The following is a 21,987-nucleotide window of genomic DNA, read 5'->3' on the forward strand; positions in this document are numbered from 1 at the left end:
ACTTCCTAGCCAGGGCGTGGAATTGCCATATTAAACAAAGTACTTATTTTGATATCTGGTACCAATGAAAGCAACTTTATAGAAGCGTCACGGTGGTGTAATTTGTATTTTTGTGGATGCAAGAGTGCGCTCGGACTCGGCGAGTCGGCTATAAACAAACGCGACGCGGCGAATCGGCCAATTTTTTGGAGGAGTGTTTACGGTAAATGTAATTATTCGCCACAGAGCACGGAGAGACATCGTTTTAGTGTCGCGTGCTCGGTTTTTCAGTGTTTTCCCCCCATTTCCTCCAACCTTCATTCCTTGCCCATTACAGGTGATTTAAGATCATATAAATAATTAATGAAAAAGTGTTTTTAATTAAAATAAAAAGTTGTCGCCTCTTTTAAAATATTATAATAAGAACACCTATGGAAAATATGAACCAAATCGGAAAAACTCTTGCTGGTGGTAGTGGTGTTCTGAGAAAAAAAGAAAAAACCTAACCTAACCTTTCCTATCCCTTAACACTTCAAATAATATATTAAGGTTACTTTATTTAACTGATGATAAATTAAAAAGTTATTTCATTAATGTTTTGTCAGTGTGTCATTAGCATTTATAGGTCACTAGGGAAGCTGGAATACGTTTAAGAAACTAATTTGCAATCCCAATAGATTTGAACTGTCCTCTGATTGGTCACAGCAGATTATGTGAAATTCAAACGAAAGGAATTTAGGTATTAAATTGGGCAAAAGTTTTTGCCCGCTAGTGCAATAAGAATCCGTCAATATTGTCGTAACTTCGTCTTATTTTGGTCACGTCCACAAAATGTAACCGCGATGCGTCGCGTAAGAAACCGGGTGTGCCAATTCATTTTTTGTGCGTCCGTCACAAAAGGTTAGATAGGGTTTTCAATTTTGTTTAACCTTTCATGTTGAAAGTGTAATTCAGTTTGGAAGAATGATTGTTGTTGTTGTTTCTAGTGTTAAAGGAAATAAAGGTCACACGTTTCTATTAGAAAAAGCAAAACAAAATAAAAACACGGAAAATTGCAGTTTCGGCGAAGCGCCGAGGTCAGACTCATTCTAAACACATCAAAAACTATTGGAAAAACCTAATTTCAACCTAACCTAACCGATTTGAGAAATCAGTTTCTCTATGTGGTATTAAACAAACAAGTGCCTTTGTTATAAGTGTACGAAGTTGTTATTTGACCAAATAAACCGTCGGCTATTTGACCGGGACCTGCGAGGATCGTACGCATACGATTTTAATGGGATTGTAGTCGGGATGATTGTGGGCATTAAACAAGTCATTACACTGTGGTATTATTTAATTGTAGAAGTTTCTGTGGGCAAAAGTATTGTTTTATTTTAGATCTCGGTCAAATAATCAGTGGTTATTGTGCCGAGTACCGGTCAAATAACCCCTGCCTATAATACAATAGTTTTACAGTGTTGTGTATTATAGTATAGCTATTGGTCACATTTCCAGGAAGCTTCAAGGAACAACAACACATCTCCATGGCAAGCTCAGACTCGACCGTACAGACCCGTCCGGTCTCGTCTACGACTCCGTTAACTGAGAAACGCCGCCGACCCGCGGGAGGTGAGACCGACGTCGTCACTTCACGTCGCGTAGTCGGGTGTACAAGTCGAGTGCATTAGAGTACTTGTATTTAAGTGCACTTGTACAGTAATCCTATAAAAGTGGGCATTTACTTAAATGTTTGTGTCTAAAGTCACGTCCCATTGGTGTCGGTGGTACGCGACACCTCAAAACTGTGGCCCAGATTCACGTTTTCCATCCCATACCCAATTTTGAATGTGTGTTTATTTTGTTTTTCTTTAAAGTACAGTATAGTATAATATATTAATAACTTTTAGCTTCGTTTTTAAAACCTAATTTCATTGTTATTAATTATGATACTCTACAAATACTGTGCTACTTTTTCTACTTGTATGATTCAGTTGAGCTAATTAAACTTTTATTTGCATAATGTTGAAGAAGACTACAGTACATAGTTCAAATTTTTACATATCAACAGTGCAGTACTTTATCTTAAGTAATATTTTCAGGCACTTTCCCCATCAATGCCTAAAGTGGACCTGAACCTTTGGACCTGATGTGAACTAGAATGAAGCTGGCTGGACCTCAAGTACTCTGTGGTATTGTATTTAATATTGTTGTAGTACTTTGAATGTTAGGAAAGTTCTACAGGCATTCCCCAGTTTATAAGAGTATTATGCATTAAAAACCTATATTAAATCGAATCAATATTCCTATAGACGCGCATTACAAAAGCCCAGATACTTTTCTACAATGAAAAAAAGTTCCCCCCAAATTATGTACGGTCCCCCAAAAAGTATCGATAGATTTTCTTGCGGTAAAATTTGAAACTCTAGATGAATACATTGATGTGATCTCCATTGCGTCAGCATAAGTTGTTACGCCCGCTCACTGTATCGGCAACAGCTATGGACGGCGGGTAGCGAGGGAGTCATCCTCGTGTGACATACAACTGTATATGCTTTACTATAACAAGAAATTCATTAAGCTATATTAATGTATGTATCGTGCTGGGTAGAAACAAGGCCTCAACCGAGGATTACAATAATATCAAAATATACGTTAAATGGAAGAGTCTTGGAACGTCGCAATCGAGACGGACCTCGAGGCGGACATTTCACCACCGTGTCGTAGTAACGGTTTCATTCGTACCGAGTTGCAGAATATACAGTAGTCGTCGACGACACGTCTGATTTATGAGAGGTGACCAAGGAAATGTTACTTGATATTAGAGTGAACAGCTACAGCAATATACAATATATCGGTCTAATTGGGCTCTGCCAAATATTATTGATACGTAAATGGTATCGGTTTAATGTCACAATAAGAATTTAAATCGGCGCGTCGCTGGTCGTTTTGTGGCTGGCGGCTGAGCCATCGCGATACAGCGGGTTCGCTCTCCCCATTGCGTCTTTCCGATAATTCCTCGGTTCGTTTGACGTAAGATCCCATTAATGACCGGCACGGCATCGGCGTCCATTTACGACACGCAATCTCAATTCGCGTAACGTGCGATCGGAAGCCTCGGAGGATTTGCATCTTTCAAAAACATATGTATACTCATTCGTGCTCAGAGGTGTAGACGTAGAGTTAGCAACAGTTCTGAAACGGGTCGTGTAACATTGGTCGAATAGCCTCGAATCACGTCGACCCCGTGGCTAAAGATATTATTTTGGGGTGAGCGTACACGTCGATTATAAGCCAATACAGGAGCTTCTCGACAGACGGACGAGTCGAGTTCCCGAGGCTCGTTCGCGAGTCCGACTTAACTCTTGTAGATAATGATATACAGTAGAGCTATACCGTATATACCCAGCACATTACGGTACAGTCGGTCCCCGACTTATGACGGGGTTAGGGACCGGGTCGCGAGTCGAAAATAATACCGTACATAGAAAATCTAAAACGAGTGTCTCTCTCTCTTCTCGGCACCACAAGAACTCTCACTCTTCCGCTTGCCAGCTATTTTAAAGGGAATTACAAACAAAAATTTTGTCGGTACACAGCGCAATCACTAACGTCTGGACTCGAAAATAGGTAATTTGACAAAATTTTGGTACGACCGAGGCGGTCGTAGGTCGAGTAGGTCGTAAGTCGAGGAGTAGCTGTATTTAACTAATGATAACAGAAAAAGTTATTTCTTTAATGTTTTGTTTTTGTGTTTTAATGTTTTGTCAGTGGGTCAGTTCTCGTCTTCAACATTTAGGTCACGAGGGAAGCTTAAACATATCCAGAAAAAAAAGTTTTTGCTCCTGCGTAAATATCACAATAGATTTGCACTGTCCTCTGTTTGGTCACAGCAGATTATGTGAAATTCGAGCGAGAGAAATTTAAATAATAAATCCCGCAAAATTGTGCGTTTCTCCCGGAAGCACGATAAGAATCCGTCAACATCGTCGCAGTTTCGTTCCTTGTCGGTCACGTCCACGAAGTGTAAACGCTATTGGACTGTACGAAACCGGGTATGCCGATTAAATTTTTGCTCGTCCATCGCAAGAAGTTAGGTAGTTTAGTTTAGGTTAGGTAGGGTTTTCAATGTTTTTTTTTAACCCTTCATGTTGAAAGTAACTTTTTTTGGAAGATTCATTGTTTTTGTTACTGTAAGGAAATTAAGATCATATAAATTTATGAGAAAAAATCCAAATAAATACTGGTAAAATTATCGTTTTGGCCGTGCATCTATTTTCCAAAAGTCATAATCGTTCAAAATATCCATAAAAACCGTTGGAAAAAGATAATTTCAACTTTACGTAACCTATTTGAGTAATCGGTTTCTCCATGTGGTGTTAAACTGATAAGTAATGTTTATTTTTAATACAAAGTTGTTATTTGACCCGGATTCTGGGCCAAATAACCGTCGGCTATTTGACCGGGACCTGTGGGGATCGTATGGGATCTTAATGGGAATGTAGTCGGGATGGTTGGGGGCATTAAACAAGTCATTACATTATGGTATTATTTAATTGTATAATTTCTGTTGACAAAAGGATTTAGTTTAATTTTAGATCTCTGTCAAATAACCGGCGGTTATTGTGCCGAGTACCGGTCAAATAATCCCTGCCTATAATATAATAGTTTTACAGTGTTGTGTATTATATAGCTATTGGTCACATTTCCAGGAAGCTTCAAGGACCAACAACACATCTCGGTATGACAAGTTGAGACTCGACCGTACAGACCCGTCCGGTCTCGCATACGACGCCGTTAACGGCAAACGGAGAAACGACGCCGCTGACCCGCGGGAGGTAAGACCGACGTCGTTACTTAGCGTCGTGTCGTCGGGCGTACGAGCCGAGCGTATTAGAGGACTTGTATTTAAGTGCACTTGTACAGTAATCCTATAAAAGTGGACATTTATGTAAATGTTTGTGTCTAAAGTCACTTCCCATTGGTGTCGGTGGTACGGGACCTATCAAAACTGTGGCCCAGATTCACGTTTTCCATCCCATACCAAATTTTGAATGTGTGTTTATTTAGTTTTTCTTTAAAGTACAATACTGTATAATATATTAATAACTTTAAGCTTCGTTTTGAAAACATAATGCCATTGTTTTTTAATTATGATTCTTTACAAATGCTGTACTACTTTTTATACCTTTTTCTGCTTGTATGTTTCAATTCAGTTAATGAAACTTTTATTTGCATAGTTTTGAAGAAGACTACAGTACTTAGTACATAGTTTAAATGTTTGCATATCAACAGTGCAGTACTTTATCTTAAGTAATATTTTCAGGTACTTTCTCCATCACTGCCAAAAGTGGACCTGAAATTTTGGACCTGATGTGAACTAGAATGAAGTTGGCTGGATATAAAGTTAACTGGACCTGCAGCGAAGTGGACCTGAAGCTAACTGGACCTCAAGTAGTCTGTGGTATTGTATTTAATATTGTTGTGGTACTTTGAATGTTAGGAAAGTTGTACAGGCATTCCCCAGTTTGTAAGAGTACTGTGTCTTATAAAAACCTATGGTAAATCGAATCAATATTCCTATAGACTCACATTATAAAAGCCAAGAGACTTTTCTTCAATGAAAAAAGTTTCCCCCCAATTATGTAGTCTCCAAAAAGTATCGATAGATTTTCTAGCGGTAAAATTTGAAACGCTGGGTGAAAGACTTTGATGTGATCTCCAGTGCATCAGCATAAATTGGTACAGGTACATCCGGTCACTATATGAGCAACAGCCATAGACGGCGGGTAGCGAGAGAGGGAGTCATCCTCGCGTGACATACAACCGTACAGTATATGCTTTACTATAACAAGAAATCCATTAAGCTATATTAATGTATGTATCGTGCTGGGTAGAAGCAAGGCATATGTAAAGAAGCCCCTGACTGAGGATTACAATAACATGGAAATATACTTTAAATGGAAGAGTTTCGGATCACAACCGAGACGGACCTCGAGGCGAACATTTCACCGTGTCGTAGTGACGGTTTCATTCGTACCGAGTTGCAGAATATAGTCGTCGACGACACGTATGATTTATGAGAGGTGATCAAGGAAATAGTAGTTGATATTAGAGTGAACAGCTACAGCGATATACAGTATATCGGTCTAATTGGGATCTGCCAAATATTATTGATTCGTAAATAGTGTCGGTTTAACGTCACAATAAGAATTTAAATCGGCGCGTCGCCGGTCGTTTCGTGGCGGCTGAACCATCGCGATACCGCGGGTTCGCTCGCCCCGTTGCGTCTTTCCGATAATTCCTCGGTTCGTTTGACGTAAGATCCCATTAATGACCGGCACGGCGTCGGCGTCCATTTACGACACGCAATCTCAATTCGCTTGACGTGCGATCGGAAGCCTCGGAGGATTCGCATCTCTCAAAAACATACGTGTGCTCATTCGTGCTCAGAGGTGTAGACGTAGAGTTAGCAACAGTTCTGAAACGGGTCGTGTAACATTGGTCGAATAGCCTCGAAGCACGTCGACCCCGTGGCTAAAGATATTATTTTGGGGTGACCGTACTCGTCGATTATAAGCCAATACCGTATAGGAGCTCTTCGACCGACAGACGAGTCGAGCTCCCGAGGCTCGTTCGCGAGTCCGACTTAACTCTTGTAGATAATGATATACAGTAGAGCTATACCGTATATACCCAGCACATTACGGTACAGTCGGTCCCCGACTTACGACGGGGTCAGGGACCGGCGACCGGGTCGCAAGTCGAAAATGGGAAAATAATACTGTACATAGATGGGCGTCTCATTTTCTTCTCGGCACCACGAAACTCTCACTCTTACGCTTGCCGGCCATTTTAAAGGGAATTACAAATTAAAATGTTGTCGGTACACAGCGCAATCACTAATGTCTGCATTCAAAAATACATAATTTGACAAAATTTTGGTACGACCGAGGCGGTCGTATGTCGATTGATTGATTGATACGTTTATTGAGATACAAAAAAACATTAATACATCTCAAAGGGATGAAGTGACATAAGTCATCCTCACCCCAGTCCAGGAATGTCCCTCTCAGGACTCACATAAATCCCTAATATTTCATATAATTAGTTATATTACATAGTTATATTCTAGATGCAAAATTTCTATATTTCTTTAATATTTCATCTATTTCCCATTTCCAAACATCCACTCTATTTGCTTGGGGACATTATTTATATGGGCATTTCTATATACATTAAGCAATGGGCATTCCAGTATATAATGTGGCAGGGTATGGGATCTGGGTGTTCTACAAACTCTACATTCTTTATCCTGTTCACTTCTCTCAGCTCCAAGTTCCCAATAATATTTATATCCTAATCTTAACCTCATATACACTGAATCTTTCCACCTACTCCTATCTTTCCCATATGTAAATTTTGTGTTCATGAGAACATGATGGTAATGTTTTATTGTTTCACTTTTCTCGTATATTTCATTCCTTTTGAAATTATCTTCTATTGATTGTATTTTCTGTAATTTGCTCCTTAATTGCTTCAAGGTTTTAGTACATATTATGTCGATCTCGGCCTTTTCCGAGGCTCTTTTTGCTATTATATCTACTGCTTCATTAAGACCAATCCCCACATGTGAAGGGACCCATACAAATTGAACATTATGGCCATTTTTCCTTATTGTATTTACTAATTTTCTACATGAACCAATAATGTGTCCAAAGACTGGACTCCCACTGTTCAAAGAATCCAAAGCTGCCCTACTATCAACAAAAAAATATGCATCTTTATACCTCTTTACAACATTTTCCAATCCTACTAACATTGCATATAACTCAGCTTGTGTTGATGAAATAAAACTTCTCAACCAAAGTCCAATTTTGATGTCATCATTTCCTTGTTCTGTGTACTGTCTTATAAGGATCCCGCACCCTGCCCTGCCACTTGACATAACTGAACCGTCACAAAAAACATGCAATGTGTTTATTTTAGGCAAATTACTAATCTTATTCCCATATAAAGCCCTTAACTGTCCTGGTTCATGTAATGATTTCTTCATTGTGAGAGGCACTATGTCTAACTCTACTTCTCGTTCTTCCCTGGGTGGATTCTTACAACTCTTCTGAACAGCTGTACACCAGTCTGCCAAATTACATTTTTTAATAATATTTACTAATCCATTCATGTATCCTCTCTTGCCTTGCCTGCAGAAGGTCCTTTTATCTTTTAAACCATCATTTATATCTTGTACAAATTTACTCCCACTTTTCCCTCTCATTAATCGAACTGCTGCAACTGTATTAATTTCATTGACCCTCTGTGAAATGCTCTGTAACCCTAGTTCCATTTTCATTATCTCAATCATTGCATTCTTTTGACACCCTAAAATAATTCTCATTGCTTCATTTTGCATGATCTCAAGCTTCCGTAGCCTTCCTTCACCAGTACAAGAGAGGACAGGTGCTGCATAGTCTATAAGTGATCTGATGGTAGAAATACACATCATTCTCAGTATGGGTACCCCAGCACCTTTACCACAACATGCTAGAGCCTTCAAGGGCTGTAATCTTGCTCTACATTGAGTGAGGACATGATATATTTCTGCCTCTTTACTTTCACTAGTAAAGCCAATATACATTCCTAAATATTTATACTTTGACACTTCTCAACAATTTTTCCATTTAGAAAAACGGATTCAGTTCCTCTTCCTTTACATTCACACTTGGTTTTTTCTTCATTGATAACTAAGCCCATCTTTTGAGAAAGAACACTAAAATCATTTAATGCAATCTGCAAATTTTTTACAGAGTTTCCTTGAAATAAGATGTCATCTGCATAAATGATGGTTACAACTCCTTTGGGATATTTGTGTGAGGCTATCTTGTTCATTAACACATTAAATAACATTGGACTCAATACTCCCCCTTGGGGAGTGCCTAGTTCAAGTGCTCTTTCCTCAGACAAACATCCCTGATACCATACACAGATTCTCCTTCCATGCAAGTAGTCACCTATCCAGTGTAACAACTTTCCTGATACCCCTAGAGCAGCCAGTTCATTCATAACTACTTCACTGTGAGCTTTATCAAATGCTCCTTGTAAATCCACAAAAACTCTACATCTGTCTGCATCATTTGATAAACATTTTATAACACAGTCTGAAGTACATTTCCCTTCCAAAAAACCAAATAAATTACAAGATAGATTTTCCCCCACAATATATACAAGCCTATTTAATAATACTCTCTCCATCATCTTGGAAAAACAAGATGTTAAAGACACTGGCCTGTATCCACCAGTTGCCTTAGGGAAAGGAATAACTATCGCTTTCTTCCATTCTGTTGGTAATCTACCCTCTGCATAGCTCATGTTGAATAAATCTAATAATGGACTATTTTCCATACCAACTAAGCAGTTCCAAATTTCATATGTCACACCATCTTCGCCTGGTGCTGTAGATTTTCCTTTTTTAACAGCATTTAATAACTCATCTTGAGTAATATCTACACATGTTACATCACAAATATTTAGAGCTGATGAAATAAATCTTTTTCTTTCATTTTGCCACTCATCTAATGCTTCTATTGTCCTGTTAGGCAGGGAGGCAACACTAGCAGCTTTAGATCATTTGTCAACCAGTTTATTAGCTTCTTCCTCTGGATGAGGATAGCTAATAAAATTACTCCTTTTTCCTCTAATTTTGTTAATATCCTGCCATATTTCTTTGAGATTTTTACTCTCCCTAATGTGCTGTGCAAAATCTTGCCAATATTTCTCCCTTGCCTCCTTCCTAGCCTGCCCACATATTTTGGCTATATCCATGAAGATTTCCCTATCTTCTTCTCTTCTACCATTCTTTACCCAATCTTTATGTGCTGCCCTTAACATTTGTGTCCATCCCTTCAACATTTTGTCATTGGTATAGCAGTGTTTCCTAGCCCCATGTCTCTTATCATTTATTTTTTTCTGTGTTGACTTAGTTAAATATCTTTCTATCTCCCCAACTAAGTCATTATAAAAGCTATCCATACAGACTGGTGTATAATTTCTGTACCATTTCTCTATATTTTGGGTAAACACTTCTGTGTCATCCTTGTTTAGTTTCAATTTCTTCCTCCTATATCTCACCTGTCTCTTCCCTAATGGTAATTGAACATACACAACAAAATGGTCACTGACTAGCTCCCTTATTATCTCACATTCTCCCTGGACTCCCTGACTGCTTATCATGCAAGCATAGTCTAACCTTCCTCCTTTAATATGAGTCACTTCCTTATTTCCTAACAAGTAAGCATCTGGGTGATCTTGTAAAAATTGCCAAAATTTTATACCATTACTATTAATTCTCCCCATTGTTTCGAGTCTTGGATGTCGAGCATTAAAATCTCTTACAGCCAAAGTTGAGTCCAAAAACATGCAATCTGGTAAGAAGTTGAGGTCAAAACAGCCTCCAGAAATATACAAATTTGCTATGTTCAATTCTCCTTCCTTCAAATATAACTTTATACAGAAGCTTTCTATTCCTTGTACTCTACTCGGGCTTCCAACTAGTTCTGCTGGTATGGAATTCTTAATGTATGTTGAGACCCCTCTTATACCTTCACCCGAATAGAGATGAAATCCCTTATATCCAGACAGTTTAAGCAGGTCGCCTTTCCTGTCCCCAGTCTCTTGAAGGGTAATTATATCAATATTATTTTTAAGGGTAAAGTAATGTACATCTGTCACTCTATTTCGTAGACCATTAACATTCCAGGACATTATCTTAAGGCTAGCTAGATCCAGGATTAATATTTACACATTTTATATCCTTTCCAATCAGATTCTTTAAGAAGGCCCAATCCTCCTGCACAGATTCCCATTTCCTCAAAAGGTTTTCTTTATCAGCATCTTTACACTTTACCAACACATTTTTAAAACTTTCAGTTGTTGCTCCCTGCACTACACAATCCTTTATTTTCCTCTCCTTCCCTTTAATACTTATTTTAAGCACTGAATTTTTCAAAAGCTTGAGCTCTTCACTTTCCTCTTTCCCTTTTAATTCTACATTATTCACAGTTTTGTTTTCCCTTTCTTTATTTATCACTGTATCAAGTCTTTTCTCTATCACTTCTATTTTCTGACCTAACTTTTGCAAAAGCTGAAACATCTTAAGCACCTCTTCTCCCAGAATTTCTTGCACAGTTTTATCACTAACCTGGAGGGCTGCACCACTACTCTCACTTGCTACTTGTTTATTACTCTGTTTGTTTCTGGCATCAACAACGCTTCCGGCCGCAAGCGCAGTCCTTATCCTTCTTGAATCTTCATGCCAGGCATTCTCAGGAATCACTGTCTGTGTGTTCTCCTGCTGTCTTGTCACTGTCAGACCACAGCGTACTTTTTCAGTGTTCTCTGAATAATTCCTTTGTTGGTCACTTCTCATACGTGGCCTCATCTCGCATGCAATTGAACTAGCATTGTGAGTTTTACCACAATTACAACAACAAGGCTTCACTTTCTCTCCTGCTTTGATCTTGTCCTCACAGTTGCTAGATTCGTGCCTCTTCCCACAGAATCTACAACGTGGGTCCAGTTGACAGCTCCAGGCCTTATGTCCCCATCTGCAACACTTGAGACACATTATTGGTCCCTCCACATATAGTGCCACCTTCCTATACCCTGCTCCTGTGATGAACACTTTCTCTGGAACCTTTCCTCTCATTAGAGCAATAACCTGGCTTCTCTCTTCGCCCCTTATTAAATGCCTCTTGACCCAAACAAATCTTTCGTCATCCAATAAGTATTCTGGATCTAGTATTACAGGGTACCTGAAGATTATAACCTTTGTAAGTAGTATGTCGCTCTCCTCTGGCAAAACCATCAGTAATCCCTTGTACCCAACAGTTGTCAACATTTCCACAGCCTCCATGGTCCCCACTGTAAGATAAGGCTTGTGTGTGCCTTCTTTCAAAAGAGGCTCAAAGCTGCGATGCTCCCGTCCTAGTTGTACTGCCCATTTTAATTTTTCAAGGAAGGTCATCGGGCATGACTGTGGAAAAATTAATCTCTTCCTGACCCGACCAACTTCACCTTGTGTGTGTTCTTGTCTGCGTCCTTCAAATTCCATACTTTGCTCTGTTCTTGATCCATTCTCCACTATCTCCTTTCTGTTATTTCCATTATTATTACCACCCACACACGTTTTTTGTCCTAGATGTTTTTGTCTCCTCCTCTCTCACTTCTTTGCTTTCACTGTCCTCGTGCCAGCTTGTCTCCCTCATCCTTTGAGAATTTTCTTTCTTATTCACTACCTCTTGTTGTAGCTGTATTTTCTCACTTTCGAACTTCCCTTGTGCTTCATCACTCGTATTAGACTCATCACTACTCAACTCAAGGTCTTCAAGAACTTCGTCCAATACTATCTTTTCTTTACTCTTCCATGTAGAGTTCTTAAGCGAAAATTCACTTTCCGTGGGGCAATGTTGACATCCCACAACACCCAGCCAGGAGTGATGGGACCCCGAGCAGTTATTTTCGTAAGGTAAACAGTAAGTTCCCAACACCAAAGTTGCTTGACGATACTTATCTTATCCTCGGGTCCTTATACACAAGTAGGTAAGTCTATATATCCTTCAGATAATGTAATAGGCTCGAAAACATCCCAAATTTGGGAGCTAGCGCTCACAGCTGTGTTTACCAGACCAAAAAAATGGCCGCTCCGTCGTATGTCGAGTAGGTCGTAAGTCGAGGAGTAGCTGTATTTAACTAATGATAACAGAAAAAGTTATTTCTTTAATGTTTTGTTTTTGTGTTTTAATGTTTTGTCTGTGAGTCGGTTCTCGTCTTCAACGTTTAGGTCACGAAGGAGGCTTAAATATATCTAGAAAAAAAGTTTTTGCTCCTGTGTAAATATCATAATAAATTTGCACTGTCCTCTGATTGGTCACAGCAGAGAGATTTAAATAATAAATCCCGCAAAATTGTGCCTCTCTCCCGGCAGCACGATAAGAATCCGTCGAGATCGTCGCAGTTTCGTTCTACGTCGGTCGCGTCCACGAAATATAAACACTATTGGACGCGTACGAAACCGGGTATGCCGATTCGGTTTTTGTTGGTCCATCGCAAGAAGTTAGGTAGTTTAGATTAGGTTAGGTAGGGTTTTCAATGTTGTTTTTTTAACCCTTCATGTTGAAAGTCTAACTCACTTTGGAAGATTCATTGTTTTTGTTAATGTAAGGAAATTAAGATCATATTTATTTATTAGAAAAAATCCAAGTAAAAACTGGTAAAATTATCGTTTTGGCCGTGCAGCTATTTTCCGAAGGTCATAAAAGTTGAAAATACATCAAAAACCATTGGAACAAGATTATATCAACCTAACCTAACCTATTTGAGTAATCAGTTTCTCCACGTGGTACTAAACAAACAAGTGCCTTTATTATAACTGTACGAAGATGTTATTTGACCACGATTCTGGGCCAAATAACCGTCGGCCATTTGACCGGGACCTGCGGGGATCGTATAGGATTGTAGTCGGGATGGTTGGGGGCATTAAACAAGTCATTACATTATGGTATTATTTAATTGTATAATTTCTGTTGACAAAAGGATTTAGTTTTATTTTAGATCTCTGTCAAATAAGCGGCGGTTATTGTGCCGAGTACCGGTCAAATAATCCCTGCCTATAATATAATAGTTTTACAGTGTTGTGTATTATATAGCTATTGGTCACATTTCCAGGAAGCTTCAAGGACCAACAACACACCTCGGTACGACAAGTCGAGACTCGACCGTACAGACCCGTCCGGTCTCGCACACGACGCCGTTAACGGCAAACGGAGAAACGCCGCTGGGAGGTAATACCGACGTCGTCACTTCACGTCGTGTCATTGGGCGTACGAGCCGAGTGTATTAGAGTACAGGTTGTACCTCTCTAGTCCGGCATTCTGTGATCCGGAACGATTTTAGTTTGTCCAATAGGTAGATAGGCAGCTTTTTTTTTTTTTTTAATCTTGATTATTATTATTATTATTATTATTACAGGAGTATTAAATTTTTGCCCCTCAGGCCCCAATGTGGGTCAGTGACCTATGCCCGGGTGGGCTAATCCCCGTAAAAAAACAACAACGACGACAAAGCCGGGGGAAATTAAGGTTTGTTTACATCCGGCAGCTCTCTCTCTGTGCTTGTCTATACAGAGCACAACAATTAACCCTTCAATATATATTCTAGCAGTAAATAAGTGTTGCTTTCATATTCTTAAGTAGAGTAACGACGACATGTTTTCACGTGTGCGCACTTACATACGCGCAGTTTCACTTTTTTTTACCATTGATGGTTAGCTACTTATATTGTTCCATTTATTAACATTAAATAACATTACTTCAAACAAGCATATTAATTTTTTTACATTAATTTTACTACAGCTACAATCAGGGTCTTATTTTCTTCAGTTTTATATGTAGAACCAATCTGTCACCGGTTTTGTAAGCTTTAACAAAAACAATGCCGGCAGCCGTCTCGTCTCGTCGCGCGTTTTAATATTACACGTATTAGTAATAAATTGTATTGTTAATTTTGCACACACAAACATTAATTCAATAAAAACAAATTCAGAAACATTAATTAAAATATATATGAACAGTAAATAAGTGTTGCTTTCACATTCTTACGTAAAGTAATGACGATACGTTTTCACGCGTGCGCACTCGCATACGCGATCTCTGTTTTTCTTTACCATTATCGTTAGCTACTTCTATTGTTCCATTTATTAACATTACTTAAAAGAACCATATTAATTTTTCTACAGCTACAACCAGGGTCTTATTTTCTTCAGTTTTATACGTAGAACCAGTCAGTCACCGGTTTTGTAATCGACGAAAACGGTGCCGTCTCATTTCCTCGCGTTTTAATATTGAGCGTATTATTAATGAATTGTATTGCTCATTTTGCACACACTAACATTAATTCAATCCAAAAGACTTTCAGTAATAAATAATAATGAATCTTTCGTACATAAGAGAAATAACGCCGTTTTCACGATCTTGCACGTCGTCCTAACGTCGGCGGGCCATTCAAACCCGTCGAAATTTGAGTTTCCGCCGTCAAAAGTTTTAAATGTGTCGGTTTTTTTTGTGCGTTCAAATAGAAAACGTCGAATTAAAAACTCGCGAAATTTGAGAAGGTACTGTACGACATTTAACCCTTCAATATGTCTTCAAAGAGACCACGAAGCAGAGAAAGTGGTGCTAGTGCTTCCAAGTGTAAACAGAAGTCACTATCTGTCCAGGAAGAGGGCGAATTTCCACGGTCGGGAAATTTCCGGCGTCCGACACCGGTCGGGTCCCGTGGTTGCCGGACCGGAGAGGTACAACCTGTACTTGTATTTCAGTACACTTGTACAGTAATCCTATAAAAGTGGGCATTTATGTAAATGTTTGTGCGTAAAGTCGCGTCCCATTGGCGTCGGCGGTACGCGACACTTCCAAAATATGGCCCAGATTCACGTTTTCCATCCCATACCCAATTTTGAATGTGTGTTTATTTCGTGTTTCTTTAAAGTACAGTACAGTATATTAATAACTTTAAGTTTCGTTTTCAAAACATAATGTCATTGTTTATTAATTATGATACTCTATATATGCTGTGGTACTCTAAATACTTTTTTCTACTTATATGAATCAGTTGAGTTGAGTAAACTTTTATTTGCATAGTTTTGAAGAAGACTACAGGACATAGTTTAAATTTTTACATATCAACAGTGCAGTACTTTATCTTAAGTAATATTTTCAGGCACTTTCTCCAACACTGCCTACAGTGGACCTGATGTGAACTAGAATGAAGTTGGCTGGACATGAAATTTACTGGACCTCAAGTAGTCTGTGGTATTGTATTTAATATTGTTGTGGTACTTTGAATGTTAGGAAAGTTCTACAGGCATTCCCCAGTTTGTAAGAGTACTGTGTCTTATAAAAACCTATGGTAAATCGAATCAATATTCCTATAGACTCACATTATAAAAGCCAAGATACTTTTCTTCAATGAAAAAAGCTCCCCCCCCCAATTATGTAGTCTCCAAAAAGTATTGATAGATTTTCTAGCGGTAAAATTTGAAACGCTGGGTGAAAGACTTTGATTTGATCTCCAGTGCATCAGCATAAATTGGTACAGGTACATCCGGTCACTATATGAGCAACAGCCATAGACGGCGGGTAGCGAGAGAGGGAGTCATCCTCGCGTGACATACAACCGTACAGTATATGCTTTACTATAACAAGAACTCCATTAAGCTATATTAATGTATGTATCGTGCTGGGTAGAAGCAAGGCATATGTAAAGAAGCCCCTGACTGAGGATTACAATAACATGGAAATATACTTTAAATGGAAGAGTTTCGGATCACAACCGAGACGGACCTCGAGGCGAACATTTCACCGTGTCGTAGTGACGGTTTCATTCGTACCGAGTTGCAGAATATAGTCGTCGACGACACGTATGATTTATGAGAGGTGACCAAGGAAATAGTAGTTGATATTAGAGTGAACAGCTACAGCAATATACAGTATATCGGTCTAATTGGGATCTGCCAAATATTATTGATTCGTAAATAGTGTCGGTTTAACGTCACAATAAGAATTTAAATTGGGGCGTCGCCGGTCGTTTCGTGGCGGCTGACCCATCGCGATACAGCGGGTTCGCTCGCCCCGTTGCGTCTTTCCGATAATTCCTCGGTTCGTTTGACGTAAGATCCCATTAATGACCGGCACGGCGTCGGCGTCCATTTACGACACGCAATCTCAATTCGCTTGACGTGCGATCGGAAGCCTCGGAGGATTCGCATCTCTCAAAAACATACGTATGCTCAGAGGTGTAGACGTAGAGTTAGCAACAGTTCTGAAACGGGTCGTGTAACATTGGTCGAATCACGTCGACCCCGTGGCTAAAGATATTATTTTTGGGTGACCGTACACGTCGATTATAAGCCAATACAGGAGCTTCTCGACAGACGGACGAGTCGAGTTCCCGAGGCTCGTTCGCGAGTCCGACTTAACTCTTGTAGATAATGATATACAGTAGAGCTATACCGTATATACCCAGCACATTACGGTACAGTCGGTCCCCGACTGACGACGGGGTTAGGGACCGGCGGGTCGCAAGTCGAAAATAATACCGTACATAGAAAATCTAAAACGGGTGTCAATTCTTCTTCTCGGCACCACGAGAACTCTCACTCTTACGCTTGCCAGCCATTTTAAAGGGAATTACAAACAAAAATTTTGTCGGTACACAGTGCAATCACTCACGTCAGGACTCGAAAATAGGTAATTTGACAAAATTTTGGTACGACCGAGGCGGTCGTACGTCGAGTAGGTCGTAAGTCGAGGAGTAGCTGTATTTAACTAGTGATAACAGAAAAAGTTATTTCTTTAATGTTTTGTTTTTGTGTTTTAATGTTTTGTCTGTGAGTCGGTTCTCGTCTTCAACGTTTAGGTCACGAAGGAGGCTTAAATATATCTAGAAAAAAAAGTTTAAGCTCCTGCGTAAATATCACAATAGATTTGCACTGTCCTCTGTTTGGTCACAGCAGATTATGTGAAATTCGAGCGAGAGAGATTTAAATAATAAATCCCGCAAAATTGTGCGTTTCTCCCGGAAGCACGAAAAGAATCCGTCAATAACGTCGCAGTTTCGTTCTACGTCGGTCACGTCCACGAAATGTAGACGCTATTGGACTGTACGAAACCGGGTATGCCGATTAAATTTTTGCTCGTCCATCGCAAGAAGTTAGGTAGTTTAGATTAGATTAGGTTAGGTAGGGTTTTCAATGTTTTTTTTTAACCCTTCATGTTGAAAGTAACTTTTTTTGGAAGATTCATTGTTTTTGTTAGTGTAAGGAAATTAAGATCATATAAATTTATTAGAAAAAATCCAAATAAATACTGGTAAAATTATCGTTTTGGCCGTGCATCTATTTTCCAAAAGTCATAATCGTTCAAAATATCCATAAAAACCGTTGGAAAAAGATAATTTCAACTTTACGTAACCTATTTGAGTAATCGGTTTCTCCATGTGGTGTTAAACTATTGAGTAATGTTTATTTTTAATACAAAGTTGTTATTTGACCCGGATTCTGGGCCAAATGACCGTCGGCTATTTGACCGGGACCTGCGGGGATCGTGTGGGATTGTAGTCGGGATGGTTGGGGGCATTAAACAAGTCATTCCATTATGGTATTATTTAATTGTATAATTTCTGTTGACAAAAGGATTTAGTTTTATTTTAGATCTTTGTCAAATAACCGGCGGTTATTGTGCCGAGTACTGGTCAAATAATCCCTGCCTATAATATAATAGTTTTACAGTGTTGTGTATTATATAGGTATCTGTTACATTTCCAGGAAGCTTTAAGGACCAACAACACATCTCGGTACGACAAGTGGAGACTCGACCGTACAGACCCGTCCGGTCTCGCACACGACGCCGTTAACGGCAAACGGAGAAACGCCGCCGCCGCCGACCCGCGGGAGGTAAGACCGACGTCGTCACTTCGCGTCGGGCGTACGAGCCGAGCGTATTAGAGGACTTGTATTTAAGTGCACTTGTACAGTAATCCTATAAAAGTGGACATTTATGTAAATGATTGTGTCTAAAGTCACTTCCCATTGGTGTCGGTGGTACGGGACCTCTCAAAATTGTGGCCCAGATTCACGTTTTTCATCCCAAACCAAATTTTGAATGTGTGTTTATTTCGTTATTCTTTAAAGTACAGTGCAGTATATTAATAACTTTTAGCTTCGTTTTCAAAACATAATGTCATTGTTTATTAATTATGATTCTTTACAAATGCTGTACTACTTTTTCTGCCTGTATGTTTCAATTCAGTTTATGAAACTTTTATTTGCATAGTTTTGAAGAAGACTACAGTACTTAGTACATAGTTTAAATGTTTGCATATCAACAGTGCAGTACTTTATCTTAAGTAATATTTTCAGGTACTTTCTCCATCACTGCCTAAAGTGGACCTGATGTGAACTAGAATGAAGTTGGCTGGACCTGCAGTGAAGTGGACCTGAAGCTAACTGGACCTCAAGTAGTCTGTGGTATTGTATTTAATATTGTTGTGGTACTTTGAATGTTAGGAAAGTTGTACAGGCATTCCCCAGTTTGAAAGAGTACTGTGTCTTATAAAAACCTATGGTAAATCGAATCAATATTCCTATAGACTCACATTATAAAAGCCAAGATACTTTTCTTCAATGAAAAAGGTTCCCCCCCCAATTATGTAGTCTCCAAAAAGTATTGATAGATTTTCTAGCGGTAAAATTTGAAACGCTGGGTGAAAGACTTTGATGTGATCTCCAGTGCATCAGCATAAATTGGTACAGGTACATCCGGTCACTATATGAGCAACAGCCATAGACGGCGGGTAGCGAGAGAGGGAGTCATCCTCGCGTGACATACAACCGTACAGTATATGCTTTACTATAACAAGAAATCCATTAAGCTATATTAATGTATGTATCGTGCTGGGTAGAAGCAAGGCATATGTAAAGAAGCCCCTGACTGAGGATTACAATAACATGGAAATATACTTTAAATGGAAGAGTTTCGGATCACAACCGAGACGGACCTCGAGGCGAACATTTCACCGTGTCGTAGTGACGGTTTCATTCGTACCGAGCTGCAGAATATAGTCGTCGACGACACGTATGATTTATGAGAGGTGACCAAGGAAATAGTAGTTGATATTAGAGTGAACAGCTACAGCAATATACAGTATATTGGTCTAATTGGGATCTGCCAAATATTATTGATTCGTAAATAGTGTCGGTTTAACGTCACAATAAGAATTTAAATCGGCGCGTCGCCGGTCTTTTCGTGGCGGCTGATCCATCGCGATACCGCGGGTTCGCTCGCCCCGTTGCGTCTTTCCGATAATTCCTCGGTTCGTTTGACGTAGATCCCATTAATGACCGGCACGGCGTCGGCGTCCATTTACGACACGCAATCTCAATTCGCTTGACGTGCGATCGGAAGCCTCGGAGGATTCGCATCTCTCAAAAACATACGTATGCTCATTCGTGCTCAGAGGTGTAGACGTAGAGTTAGCAACAGTTCTGAAACGGGTCGTGTAACATTGGTCGAATAGCCTCGAAGCACGTCGACCCCGTGGCTAAAGATATTATTTTGGGGTGACCGTACTCGTCGATTATAAGCCAATACCGTATAGGAGCTCTTCGACCGACAGACGAGTCGAGCTCCCGAGGCTCGTTCGCGAGTCCGACTTAACTCTTGTAGATAATGATATACAGTAGAGCTATACCGTATATACCCAGCACATTACGGTACAGTCGGTCCCCGACTTACGACGGGGTCAGGGACCGGCGACCGGGTCGCAAGTCGAAAATGGGAAAATAATACTGTACATAGATGGGCGTCTCATTTTCTTCTCGGCACCACGAAACTCTCAATCTTACGCTTGCCGGCCATTTTAAAGGGAATTACAAATGAAAATGTTGTCGGTACACAGCGCAATCACTAATGTCTGCATTCAAAAATACATAATTTGACAACATTAAGACCAATCCCCACATGTGAAGGGACCCATACAAATTGAACATTATGGCCATTTTTCCGTATTGTATTTACTAATTTTCTACATGAACCAATAATGTGTCCAAAGACTGGACTCCCACTGTTCAAAGAATCCAAAGCTGCCCTACTATCAACAACAAAATATGCATCTTTATACCTCTTTACAACATTTTCCAATCCTACTAACATTGCATATAACTCAGCTTGTGTTGATGAAATAAAACTTCTCAACCAAAGTCCAATTTTGATGTCATCATTTCCTTGTTCTGTGTGCTGTCTTATAAGGATCCCGCACCCTGCCCTGCCACTTGACATAACTGAACCGTCACAAAAAACATGCAATGTGTTTATTTTAGGCAAATTACTAATCTTATTCCCATATAAAGCCCTTAACTGTCCTGGTTCATGTAATGATTTCTTCATTGTGAGAGGCACTATGTCTAACTCTACTTCTCGTTCTTCCCAGGGTGGATTCTTACAACTCTTCTGAACAGCTGTACACCAGTCTGCCAGATTACATTTTTTAATAATATTTACTAATCCATTCATGTATCCTCTCTTGCCTTGCCTGCAGAAGGTCCTTTTATCTTTTAAACCATCATTTATATCTTGTACAAATTTACCCCCACTGTTCCCTCTCATTAATCGAACTGCTGCAACTGTATTAATTTCATTGACCCTCTGTGAAATGCTCTGTAACCCTAGTTCCATTTTCATTATCTCAATCATTGCATTCTTTTGACACCCTAAAATAATTCTCATTGCTTCATTTTGCATGATCTCAAGCTTCCGTAGCCTTCCTTCACCAGTACAAGAGAGGACAGGTGCTGCATAGTCTATAAGTGATCTGATGGTAGAAATACACATCATTCTCAGTATGGGTACCCCAGCACCTTTACCACAACATGCTAGAGCCTTCAAGGGCTGTAATCTTGCTCTACATTGAGTGAGGACATGATATATTTCTGCCTCTTTACTTTCACTAGTAAAGCCAATATACATTCCTCAATATTTATACTTTGACACTTTCTCAACAATTTTTCCATTTAGAAAAACGGATTCAGTTCCTCTTCCTTTACATTCACACTTGGTTTTTTCTTCATTCATAACTAAGCCCATCTTTTGAGAAAGAACACTAAAATCATTTAATGCAATCTGCAAATTTTTTACAGAGTTTCCTTGAAATAAGATGTCATCTGCATAAATGATGGTTACAACTCCTTTGGGATATTTGTGTGAGGCTATCTTGTTCATTAACACATTAAATAACATTGGACTCAATACTCCCCCTTGGGGAGTGCCTAGTTCAAGTGCTCTTTCCTCAGACAAACATCCCTGATACCATACACAGATTCTCCTTCCATGCAAGTAGTCACCTATCCAGTGTAACAACTTTCCTGATACCCCTAGAGCAGCCAGTTCACTCATAACTACTTCACTGTGAGCTTTATCAAAT

At 39.5% G+C, this 21,987-nt stretch overlaps 1 long non-coding RNA gene across 4 annotated transcripts in view; it reads left to right on the forward strand.

The window, feature by feature from the left end:
• The first annotated feature begins 1,445 nt into the window (after positions 1–1,445).
• LOC121853720 overlaps positions 1,446–21,987 on the forward strand; it is a 28,386-nt gene continuing 7,844 nt past the window's right edge. For 2 of the 4 annotated variants that reach the window (XR_006086392.1, XR_006086394.1), the window contains exons 1-8: positions 1,446–1,590; positions 2,061–2,150; positions 4,671–4,796; positions 5,285–5,422; positions 13,678–13,793; positions 15,730–15,821; positions 18,335–18,463; positions 18,929–19,036. This is a non-coding gene — a long non-coding RNA (uncharacterized LOC121853720). Of the gene's footprint in view, positions 1,591–2,060; positions 2,151–4,670; positions 4,797–5,284; positions 5,423–12,382; positions 12,479–13,677; positions 13,794–15,729; positions 15,822–18,334; positions 18,464–18,928; positions 19,037–21,987 lie in introns of all 4 variants that reach the window. The other 2 variants (XR_006086395.1, XR_006086393.1) reach the window with 2 other exon arrangements.

Source organism: Homarus americanus, unplaced genomic scaffold, assembly GCF_018991925.1.
Source record: "Homarus americanus isolate GMGI-L3 unplaced genomic scaffold, GMGI_Hamer_2.0 scaffold6931, whole genome shotgun sequence".
In the NCBI taxonomy this organism is placed as follows: domain Eukaryota; kingdom Metazoa; phylum Arthropoda; class Malacostraca; order Decapoda; family Nephropidae; genus Homarus; species Homarus americanus.